At 42.7% G+C, this 13,064-nt stretch overlaps 1 long non-coding RNA gene across 1 annotated transcript; it reads left to right on the forward strand.

Moving 5' to 3' along the window:
* The first annotated feature begins 2,177 nt into the window (after positions 1-2,177).
* Positions 2,178-12,561, forward strand: LOC137097248 (uncharacterized). Its single transcript, XR_010910083.1, has 3 exons — positions 2,178-2,342; positions 5,702-5,860; positions 11,424-12,561. It is a non-coding gene; the product is annotated as an uncharacterized lncRNA (long non-coding RNA).
* Positions 12,562-13,064: the final 503 nt, after the last annotated feature.

The following is a 13,064-nucleotide window of genomic DNA, read 5'->3' on the forward strand; positions in this document are numbered from 1 at the left end:
TAGCACTAAATTATGGCAGATAAAGCAGCACCAATAATTATTTTTACAGTGTAGTTGCACCCCATTATATCATTTGGTGGAAGCATTCCAAATTCATAATACCAATTTTCAAACTACACAATTTATGTGTCTGATTTCATTAAGTGGTGCTTTGAAGAAAAATAGATGGTCATCAATAAGATGATAACAGTGACACAGCACACAGTCACTACTCTAGAGTTTAGGGGGTTGATTTATATTTTCAGGGGATTAAACTCCTTTCTCAGGGACTCTGAGAAAGAAGAAAATAATACAATTTCAAATTTCAGAGTGGCAGACTATTTCTCTTTTACTGTTCAAATGCATCCACCCGTATGTCCACCAAGCACTTTTTGCAAGCACCATTCTATGATCCAAGTAAGTAATATATGTTGCGCATTGCGTGTTCCAGTCAGGTCCAATGCAGAGAACACATCCAGGCATGAGGAAAAAGAACAGAAAAACTTTTATCAGCAGAGTTAAAACATAAACTTGTAATGTTGCAAACTAAAACAAACAGTGCAACAAACTTACGTAGTCCTTGTAAGAAATACAGAATAAGGCTTCTTCATCTTCATCCAAATGAGAGAGCAGTAGAAATGATTGAGCAAAATGCCTGAGCAAAGGCACTTCAGAGCAAAAGCTGAACTGTATTCTAAAAACAATACAGTTATAACCCTACCGGGTGTGGTCCAAACTTACTAGTTGACCTATATTAGCAGCTACACATAATAATTAACAGCATAAGCTTTTCTTTAACACACACACACACATACTTGATCCTGTTACGACTTACTGTGGGCCATTGGTATCTCCTAGGTTTTGGTTCCAGGACCTCCAATCATACCAAAATCTGTGGATGCTCTAATCCCATTATATACAGGGATGTAGTAAAATGCTGTTTCTTATATAAAATGGCAAGATCCAATTTGCTTTTTGAAATTAGAAAAATACTTCTAAGCCATGGATAGTTGAAACTATAGATAGAGAATCTGTGGATATGAAGGACTGACTGTACTCCCCCCATACTCCAACCCATTATCTTTTATCAAAAGGCATCACGTACAAGATGAGAAGTAGTCTTTCATGCTTCCTCAACTCTACTACAGTGAACAGAGGCTGAGATCTTGAATTAGTGGCTACAATGCACAATGATGAAGCTACATCATTGATATGATACACTGTCAAGCTACTGAATTGCAACCATCTACAACAATGTGAGATGTTCTGTTGTATGCGAGGGTTCCATTACATGTGTCCCAATGCACCATATGTCATAATGCACAATAAGCGATGTCATGAATTGTGCTGTCTTAGGCTGTAACCACAAAGCAGAATTCTCAAAGTTTGACACCACATTAACTGCCTTGCTATGGAATTCTGGGGTTTGTAGTTTCATGATATATTTACCCATTTCTATCATAGAGTTCTGGTGCCACAAAAACTACAGATCTCAAGATCTCAGAGGATGGAGCATTGTCTTTTAAATCAGTGCCAAACTATTATAATTCCGCAGTGTAGACAGTTTGCGATTTGCAATTGTATTTCGAAGTGTGCAATTGTTGCAAGCTTTTTCTTCTATTTCCATGCTGCAGGGCAATTTCTGATATGGAAATGCCTACCAGCAATTCTTTTCTTTGAGGTGAAGATGAAATTAAGGCCTTTGTACACAGGTGCAGTAATGATGAGAAACACATCTGTCAGCACTGACGGGTGGTTTCCGTGTTCCTCGGGGATGGCCGAGCTGCTTAAATCAACTCAGTGAAGCCTGTTGGAATCCATTCACCAAAGAAGGGGAACAGGAGGGAGGGAGAAGCCTGGGATGGGTTGGATGTCAGGGTTCTGGAAATGGATCTTTTCACCCTCATCACCCCAGCATTGTAGCAGCTGTTAGGGCCATGGAGCAGAGGTGTTTGTAAATATACCGTCCTGTTCGCAGCCTTGCCCACCCGTTGAGTGGGAGGCCACTGGCCTTGTGCCTGGATCCATGAAAGGGCAACACTTCGGCTAATGCAGCAGGGCGGATTCAGTAACGTCCCCAAAGAGGCATCGAGTGGCTGTCAAGGGGGAGGGAAGAGCTGAGAATTTGTTCCTCTTGAGGACGGAATAAAGAGATAACAAGGAGGGTGCAGCAGAAAAAAGGTGGGGACCGTTTAGTTTAATATTACTTTATGTTATTTTTTCCACGTATACGCTATCATCTGATTATAGCAGCATACTGCATAACCAAAACACGAAACAAGAATTTGGAGTGTTTAGTCACAGCACATTCTTTCAAGGTGATAGGGAAGATGGAGTTTCCATGAGGAAGAGGAACTTCCAAGGTAAACCTAAGTATGTTGTTGTTGTTGCTATTACTACTACTACTACTACTACTACTACTACTAATTTTATTATTATTCCGCCTTTCTTCCCATAGTGACTCCAGGCAGCTAACAATGACATGGCACAATACAATAGAATTTAAAAGCAAGAAATATATAGATATATATTACACATACATACATATATACACACACGCGCGCGCGCGCACACATGCACACATGTGTGGTTATGACATTAAAAACAAGTAAATATTTGTATCATGAATGTAAAAGCTAAAATTTATTTATTTATTTATTTACTTCATTTGTATACCGCCATTCTCAGCCCTAAGGCGACTCATAGTGGTTTGCAACAAGCAAAAACAAGGCGAACAATCAAGGCAAAAATTCAATGCGGCATCAACAAGGTACTTAAAAACAGTTAACAAAGAAACAAATTAAACAATTGAACAGTAATAAACAAAATAAACAAAAATAAACAAAATAACAGTAATAAATAAAATTCAGTTCAAATACAATTAAAATAACATTTTAAAACCAGAGAGCCCCCAAAATCCCTCTCACAGCATTCCTAGAGGACTGCTCCTCACCATTTCCTAAATGCCTGATGGCAGAGGTATGTTTTGACCTGCTTGTGAAAGACAAGCAGAGATGGGACAATCCTGGTATCTCTTGGGAAGGAGCTCCAAAGTCTGTGAACAGCCAAGGAAAAGATCATCTCCTGTGTTCCCATCAAGCATGCTTGAGCGGTTGATGGAAAAGAAGAAGGACCCTCCCCAAATGACCATAAGTATCTGACAAGTTCATAGAGAGAGATGCGGTCCATCAAATAACCTGGACCTATACCATATAGGGCTTCACAGGTCAAAACTAGCAATTTGAATTGTACCCAGAAATGGGATGGCAACCAGTGGAGCCGTTGCAACCCTTTCTGTAGCCAGCCTCAGTTAGCAATCTGGCTGCTGCTCTTTGGAACACCTGAATTTTCTGAACACGTTTCAAAGGCAGTCCCATGTAGAGTGCATTACAGTAGTCTAACCAGGATGTGACCAAGGCATGTACTATCGTTGCCAGATCCGATTTCTTCAGGAATGGGCACAGTTGGCACATGAGCTTTAATTTTGCAAAAGCATTCCTGGGGACTACTGATATCTGTGCCTCTAAGTTCAGAGCTGAATCCAGGAGTATCCACAAACTGCAAACTTGCATTTTCAAGGGAAGTGTGACTCCATCTAACACAGGCTGAATCTCTATTCCCAAATGAGTATATCTGTCTCATCTGGTCCATTTCAGATGCCAAATACTGGTTTCAGCATAGGAAAAGCTTCCTTGAAATTAGATTAAATGTTGTAGTAGAGTTGGGTGTTTTTTTTAACTGTTTTAAAGAGTTTTAAATAATGTTTTAAGGCTTTTAAAATGTTTTTATTGTTGTGTTGTTTATATTGTTTCTTGTTTGTTTATTGCCTTAGGAACCCTTGTGATCTTGTAGGCAATACAGAAATAATTTAAATAATAAATACAGATAGGATTGGTCACAGCTAGGAATAAGAAAGTGGCAACCGCAACACTGCAACATGAGCTACAGTAACTCATCCTATCCCCAGTACTTAGGAAAATTCTTAGAGATAAATCCAACTAAGTTCCAACTCAAGAAGATCTACTAAATCAATGTCATTTATGTTAAGTTTTGATTTACCAAGTTCTGTTCTATAAGGGACTATTCTAGTTGGGATTATAAATTGGATTTAGCCCGTTGTTCTGATTCATCTTCCTAAACTCCAAAGCTACTACCATTTATGTTGTCTAGACATATTATAAAATTAGGGTTATTGCTTGTTTTCGGTAACCTGAGAATTGCTCCTCTCAAATCTCTTTTCAATCATCTTACTGCCTCACTAGGTGGTCTTCGACGAGCTCAAATCTCACATTCCATTATGAGGATATTAGTTCAGAGTTGTTGTTGAGTGCCTTCAAGTCATTTCTGACTTATGGTGACCCTCAAGTGACCCTATCAAAGGGTTTTCTGGGGCTGAGAGTGACTTGCCCAGGGTTACTTAGTGGTTTTTCATGGCTGAATGGGGATTTGAACCATAGTCTCTAGGGTTATAGTCCAACACTCAAAGTATTACAGCACATTATAAAGATGAAAGCTGATATAAAGATTACTGAGATAAATATGTGTAAAAGGCCTTGGACACCCACAGCACTGTTATTCATCAGAGCTTATATTGAGGCATTCTGAGTCAATGGTCAGAACTTCTAGGTGTGCTCTGACTCACTTTGTAAGAATATGGTGCTGTGTATTGTCGAAAGCTTCCATGGCCGGAATCATTGGGTTGTTGTAGGTTTTTTAGGCTGTATGGCCATGTTCTAGAAGCATTCCCTCCTGACATTTCACCTGCATCTATGGTAGGCATCCTCAGAGGATGCCTAACATAGATGCAGGCAAAATGTCAGGAGACAATGCTTCTGGAACATGACCATACAGCCTGAAAAACTTACAACAACCCAATACGGCGCTGTTGTCACATATCCAGGGTCGTACATTCTAACTAGTGATGCTAAAGTTAGCTGTATAGATAGTCCTACCTTAGAAGCAAGATTACTTGTTTGCTTTGTTGAAGGGCTTGCAGCGAAAAGCATCAGCTGCTTGAGCTTATTTCCATGTTCTCTTTGTACATACTTAGCATAATTTCTCTGAATGCAATAGATCCCAGGGGTGGTGGACAACTCCAGTTTCACTTAGTAGAGATACCCAACCAGCTGGGATGATCAAGACGCTTGATATCATGCCCTGGCAGTCATGGGATCTTTCCTGAAAGTCTAAACTTGACTTATACATCAGATCAAGATGTAAAATTCATCTTCATTGCCACTTGTTTCAGAGTTTTACAGGCCATTTTATAGGCAATACTTCATATTGGTTTTCCCCCTGACAACAGAAGGCAGAATTCAATCCCTTAGTGGGGAGATGGGATCTTATGGGTCTACATTTCCCATCAGTCCAAGCCAGGACAGTTAATAGTGATATATGGCACAATCCAAAAATTATCTGGAGGATATCATAATCCCTATTCCTCAATTTGAACAATGCTTTGAAATCTACTAAAGTACTCCTGATTTGAACTGGTTCATAGAACATGCATATACCCTCTACAATTATAGCAGTTTGATACCACTTTATAACTGTCATTCAATAACAGTGCTATGGGATTCTGGAAGATGTAATTTGTTGTGGCAGAGAAGATTAAAGCAGAGAAGGTTAAAGACTCCATTAAACTACAACTCCCATGATTCTGTAGCATTGAGCAATTGCAGTTAAATTGGTGTGAAATTGATTAATTCTACTGTATATGTAGTGATTTCAGCTAGGACCAGAGCCAGAGAGGTCTGGTGACCATCCACTCAACCGCATCAGCCGGGACAGAGAAAGAAGCTCTCCGGGTTGAAGACAAGCTACAGAGATTTATTACAGTTTAGCCAAAAAGGATGCAAATACAAGCAATTTTCTTCAAAAGGTACAAGCATAAATTCACATGACATTCTATACAGTTCTGAATATTATTGAAACGTCCCATTCCCTCCCCCCCCCCCCCCCCCCCGATTGGCTGGAAAAGAGGCAGGCTAGGATGCCATGCTTGGATTGCCTGGTTGTTCACTTAACATAACAGCCAGCAGGAGGAGATTCCTGTTATATGAAGAATAGTGGCTGCTGGTTGATCAGTTCAAAGAACTGATCTGTTGCAGAAATACCCCCTGGGAGGGCACAATCCATGAGGAAATCTTGGTTTGGATATGTTGATGAGTCTTTCATTGACTGAAGCGTCAGGTTCTATGTGAGACAAAGGTGCAAGACCCAGAAGGCAAAGGTGGCGATTGTGGACAATCAGGGGCTTGGCTGCCAGCATAAAGATTTCAATCAATATTTACTAAGCCCTCTCTTTTGTGAGAGCGGCAGACTCTCAGCCTCAAGTTGAATGGCCAATATCCTGAGCTTATTTTGATAACAGGGGAATCCATCTATCTGCATATACACACAATGGTTATGACAGAAAGGATGATGCAAATTTGGGCATGGAAAGGTGGCCACCTTCAAGTTACATTTTGATACATATACAGTGGAACCTCAATTTATGAGCATCCCTACTTACAAGCTTTTTGAGTTACAAGCCATTGCTTGGCCCTGGTTTAGTTTTTACATACAAGCAGCATTGTAACATACGAGAAGTCAGAGGCTGTGCTAGTGTCAGAGGGAGCGCAAGCACAAGAGAACAGGGCTTCAAAGGAGCAGCCTATGTGCCTTGTACCTGCATGCTTCTGTCTACATAAATCATGCTCTTGTCCTCTTTGGGAGATTGCTGTCCACTTTGAGGAACTTTGGATTAGTTGATTTTGTGTGGTTTTTATCTATATATATAAATCTGTTAGGTTGGTTCAACGGGACAGCAAAACTCCACAACCCCCCAACGAAACTTAACCAAAATTCCCATGCCCATAATACAACCCACAAGGTACAAACATATCTACTCAAAATGAAAAACAACACAACAACACACTCACAAAATGGCAAAACAACAAAACTCCACAACCCCCCAATGAAACTTAACCAAAATTCCCATGCCCATAACACAACCAACAAGGTACAAACATATCTACTCAAAATGAAAAACAACACAACAACACACTCACAATACGGCAAAACAACTGAGCATTGACGCCCAGCTGCAAGTTCCCTGGGCGCGCACACAGCTTTCCGGCCAACGTTCCCTCTGCGGAAGCCATGCCCACTCCAAGCACTGCCGCGATGCTTCCCGCACACACACACACCCTGCCGCACGCACACACACAACCCCACGCTCCATCATTCCCCCGCCGCCGCACACACACACACGCAACCCCACTCTCCATCACTCCCCTGCTGCCGCACACACACGCAACCCCACGCTCCATCATTCCCCCCCACCACCGCACACACACACGCAACCCCACGCTCCATCACTCCCCCCGCCACCGCACACACACACGCAACCCCACTCCCCCCGCCGCCGCACACACACACGCAACCCCATGCTCCATCATTCCCCCCACCGCCGCACACACACACACAACCCCACGCTCCATCACTCCCCTGCCGCCGCACACACACACGCAACCCCACGCTCCATCACTCCCCCGCCGCTGCACACACACACGCAACCCCACGCTCCATCACTCCCCCCGCCACCGCACACACACACGCAACCCCACGCTCCATCACGCCCCCTGCCGCCGCACGCACACACACAACCCCACTCCCCCTGCTGCCGCACACACACACACAACCCCACACTCCATCATTCCCCCCACCGCCGCACACACACACACAACCCCACACTCCATCACTCCCCCCGCCGCCGCACACACACACGCAACCCCACGCTCCATCACTCCCCCGCCGCCGCACACACACACACAACCCCACTCCCCCCGCCACCGCACACACATGCAACCCCACACTCCATCACTCCCCCCGTCCCGCACACACACAATGAAGGAAGGAAAGAGGGAGTGAAGGAAGGGCGAAGATGTAGGGAAGGAGGGAGGGAAGGAAAGAAGGAAAGAGAGAAGGAAGAAAAGAGACCAGAAGAGAAAGAAAAAGGGGGAAGGAAGGAAGGAGAGAAGGAAAGAAAAAAGGGAAGGAAGGAAGGAAGGAAGGAGGGAAAGAAGGAGAGAAAGAGGGAAGGTTGGCCACAGGTAAAGGCTGTTATTTCTATTATTATGATGCTATTATTCCTCCTATGAGACCCTTTTAGGGGGAATGGGAGAGGTGTCAGGTCCCAGAGGCAATGCATTGCATTATTGTTATTGTTATGATGGTGGTGAAATAAAAGGGAATAAAAAGTGAAAGAAGGAAGCAAACAGGGAGGGAAGAAAGGCAAAGGAAGAAAGGGGGAGGGAATGAAGGAAAGAGAGAAGGATGAAACCAAGTAGTGAAAGAAGGAAAGAAAGAAAGGGGTAGAGAAGGAAGAAAGGAGAGAAAGGGGGAGGAAAAGGGGGAAGGAATAGGTATGTACCTCTCTTTCATAATAGTCCAGATATCTACCTCAACTTTGATAAGTTTTACTATAGGCCACAGCAACACATGGCAGGGCACAGCTAGTTCTTCATATGTTTGGCTTCATGAAGAAAGAGAGGGGGAGAGAGCAAGGGAGGGATGGAGGCTGGAATGAGTACTGTACAGGATGAAAAAACAAAAATGCTTCCACCATTTTAAAGTTGATTTTTGTTTATTGTATGTGAATGTGTAGGTTTTGTCGTGCTGTTACACTGGCCAACACACATTTTGTTGCCTCAAATGTGCTATTTGTTATTTTTAAAAATACATTTTCTTATGTAAAAACAGGTGACAAAAAATGGGAGAGGATTTTCAGGGGGCCAGAACAGATTAACAGCATTTCAGTGGGAAATTTGCTTTGAAATAAGAGCAATTTGAGTTAAGAGTTTGGTCACAGAACAAATTAAACTCTTAACTCAAGGTTTCACTTATTAGAAACAGTTATACACATCACATTTCATGTAGTAGAAATTGACACAGTACACAGTATACAAAAGATACAAGTTAAACATAACCATTAATTAAAGGATTAGAATTGGTAGAGTTTGCAAGCTACAGCTGCTGCTAAATCCACCTCCAAAAAAGATTTTAATAAAAAGGGGAAAAAATCATATATTTTCTTTAAGTCTCTTGATAAACTATAATCTTTTGGTGGGCGGGTGGGTATCATGGCTCTCTAACACAAAGATGCACCAGAAGTTGACCTCCCCTGTTCTAGGCTTTTCAGAAAGAACTGAGAGAAACTAAGGCCCCTTTTCTTTGCCCCTAAGCTCAGGAAGTTTGAATTATGCTTTGAATCTGATCCTTCCTTTCCTCTCTCTGTTTCTGACTCAATTGGGTGCAAACTACTCAGCGTTTTGCACTCAGTTTGCAGCAACTGTAGTAAACTGAGGCCAAATTTTTGGCCTCCATCTCTATCTGCTCAAATTTGTCTCCAGCCTCTAACCTGCTGTTTCTTCTCCAAAAACAACCTACTGAGACTTGAATACCGTCTTGCCTTTGGATTATAGAATTACACTATATGCATTTGGGGCTTTTATACTAAAGAAGAAACCAGGCGCCAGATAGCTAATCTCTGTCCTGTCAACACCACGGCCTTGCATGTAGACACTTCCCCAATTAGATTGGAATTAGGATTCAACCATTTTCACCTTATGCGTTTCCTGCTCTCTTTATTTATACCTCACATTTTCCTCTGCTTATGTATAGTGAAGACTTACAACAGAGAGGCTTATGACAGGGAGGTGATGTAAAGGGGTGCATCTATACTGTGGAATTTATACAGAAGGGAGAATCTAAAAGAGCAAAAACCCATTCTGTAAAATCCACAAGAAAGGAAATAGTCTTACATAAGATAAGGCTTTATATACTTTTTGGCAGTTAACAGCATTGGAGTTTCTAGTTTGGAAGTGTCTGCAGTCCCTCAACTGAAATAGCCTCCTAATGAAATCAAGCAATTTAATGGGTCATGGATAGTGAGCTCCAGACTGTGGATAGCAGAACCCCAGAGCATGGATACCGAGTCCCGTTAGGTGAGTGGGCCACCTGTTGATCTGTGCCTGGCAAAACCAAGAAGCTATAAACCCAATATTCCCCAATCAGCAGTTGAAGAAGAAAGCCACTGAGGTATTTTATTTTGATCCAGGTGGAAAGAATGAAAAGGAAGGAAAGTTTGCGGTAAACTGCTAAAGAAAGCTGAGATGCTTCATGCAGATAAAACATGCATTTTTATACATTCAAATCCTTTGTATTTCCTGCTCACATCCCAGCTGGAGCCAGCTTTGCAGCAATTGGCAGAGCTAGCATTGACGTCATGGTCAGCTGGGAGGACTCCCTTTGTGAGGCGCCCACCAGCCAATCAGACAGCGTTCCCCGCTTCCAATGCAGATTTCCGCTCTCCAATGGCTGTAAGGGGACAGGATGACCAGCTGGACTATGGAATTGAAAGTGTCTTGAGAGGATTACCATGTCCCAGCCTTGGGATGAACAAAGAGGGGCCATTTGGTCCCATGAGTTCTATGGTGAAGATAAATGGGTCATGAATCCTCAACAAATGAGTCTAACCCCTGTGGCATTAGTGTCCATTGAGTCCAAAAGCAGAATATTGTCCATGATGACAGGATTATGTGGTCCATTCCTGGGAAAGGGGAAATGGCATTGTGGATGACCGGGGCAGGACCTCCTGGCATATTGGAGGAGTGCTGCGTGATGAATCTTTCTTTTATGACCAGGTGACTGCACAAAGGATGGGTGGCCCAGCCAACGGATTCTGTCATCCTCTGCACAGTCGAGGTTATGGGAATCAATATAGATAGATTGATCCCAGTGAGGATAGGTGCTTGGATCCATTGTTGTGATGACGACAACGACGACTCCGAGGTCAAAGGGGAGCAGGTGAAAGGTTACCTGAGCTTGATTAAACATGATTATATACATATACAAGGGCTCCGTGGATACCGGAGGTTCCCAACCGTGGGAACTAGGGTACCCATGGGGGCAAAGGTTGGTAGAGGGGTTAGTTGTGGTGCAGGAAGATTATCTGGAGGGGGAAAGAGGGAAGGGAGCCCTGCTCCAGGGGCCATGGGGGCTAAGGGGTCATGCGGCTGCAAGAGGCGAAAGAGAGAGAGAGAAAGACACAGGAGGCAAAGAAAATACAAAGAATCAAATATAGGGGATAACACATCGTAGTATATATTGATTAAAGGGTTATTTTGTAATAAAAAGTGGGGGAAGATAGATTGTACCCAGGTTGCTAGTAGCTGCTGCTGGGCTCTTCCATATCTTTGAATCTCACAGAATCGCTCTCCGTGGCTCTTCCTGCTGTGGTTTCGATCATAATTTTATTGATAATTTGACTCGGGGGAGGGGGGGTGTCGATGCTCGACATCATTAATAAAGACCGTGAGAATCTACAGGCTGAAATGCTTTGGGGTTGTTAGCTAATAAAATGCCATCTTTTCAGTGTCTGTCTCCTTTCTCTTTGATAGAAGCACCAGTGGAATGCAATGACTGCTCCAGAAAACTAAGAAAAAGAAGCACGGAGATCTGGCACTTTGTTCCTTCCTTGGCTTGTGTAGAAGGTGATTACAAATTGTTTGAGCCAGGACATTCATACCCCAAACTCATAATCCTCTTGTACTGGGAAACAATGTGATAACATATGGCCAAACTATTTTGCTGGCTGATATAGCATTCCTATTTACTGTCTTGGTCAACTAATATCAGTTTTTTAATAAGATCTTCTGTTTGGCATACATTTTTAACAAATCGTAAACAGGGGGAATATCCCTACTTCACTTGCTACTAGAAGAGGGGATGAAATAACTTCAGTTTTTCCATTTAAAATCATATTCTATAGAAGGCATGGGCAAAGTTCAGTCCTCCATGTGTTTTGGGCTTCAACTCCCACAATTCCTAATGACTGGTTAGGAACTGTGAGAATTGAAGTCCAAAACACGTGGAGGGCTAAAGTTTTCCCATGCTTTCTTGTGACGGCGTGAGTGGCGCCACCTATATGTAGAACTGTAAGTTGCAGGATTTGAACTGTTGTATCATGCCCGATTTTGCCCTTTTACTCTGTAAATGTATAGTTGGATTGATTGGTTATTTATAGCTGTCAATCAATGTTGTTTTCACCAGTTGAATTGCTCCTCCTGCTCAAATTGTTTGACCCCACCTCTTCCTAGAGAGCAGGACAATATTTCCTTTTCCATTCCACCATCAAACTTTCTATGAGATGGACGTGAGAGAGAGACTTGGCTCTGAAGCCCTTGATTAAGTTACCTCTCAGCACGAATTCTGAGGTTCTTACCCTCGAGACTTATGCTTCATGTTCAGATCAACCTGGATGACGTTGAGAAGTCTCAAGTGCCTTCAAACCAGTTCTTTGGCACCAGAGGAAGGCTTTGTGCCTTCAAAATATAGGCCATTGGAATTGGGGTTGTGATATTCCGATATTCACAGCCATTGAGAAAGAGGGACCTGGAAAAGCTTTTCAGCTGCAAAACTCCTTGGACCCAAGACAACCAGACACTGTAATGTATATTTTCCTTTCCCATTTGAAACTTCCAGCTTATTGCCTTAAAGGGATAATTCTTTGTGAACAATTAAACTTATTTTGAGTTATCTACAGTGTTTTGGTTTTTGTGAGTTCCAGTTTTCCTAAAGGAGGGCAAGAAGCAATCCCCCAGGGAAAGATGTCACGTCCATGCCTCTTTCACTAAGAGTTATAGCCCCCAGGCGCGGCGGCACATTTCTCTATAGGGCTCTATACAGTGAAACCATTCTTTGCCCTATTTATGGGAAAATACTCTCTACATTGGCAGACAAAATTTAAAGAATGCACAGACCTGATCATTACATAGGTATGTATGATCTCATCTGAGGTGTGTCTACACTGAAAAGGTTAGCCATTGACAGTTACAGAAGCACCCTCAGCAGTTAAGAACCAGAATAGAGATCCATGGGTGATTAGGAGCAGCAATGGTGGTAATAAAGGTATGACCCATTCCCATTCCCTACACTGATCAGCATAGGGAAAGGGTCCTTGCTGGAGATCTGCCTGTATAGCAGATCAGGCCACAAAGGACCTACACCAGCTGTTCAAATTGTTCTAAAACCCCAGGATA

This window comes from Anolis sagrei, chromosome 6, assembly GCF_037176765.1.
Source record: "Anolis sagrei isolate rAnoSag1 chromosome 6, rAnoSag1.mat, whole genome shotgun sequence".
Lineage (NCBI taxonomy): Eukaryota > Metazoa > Chordata > Lepidosauria > Squamata > Dactyloidae > Anolis > Anolis sagrei.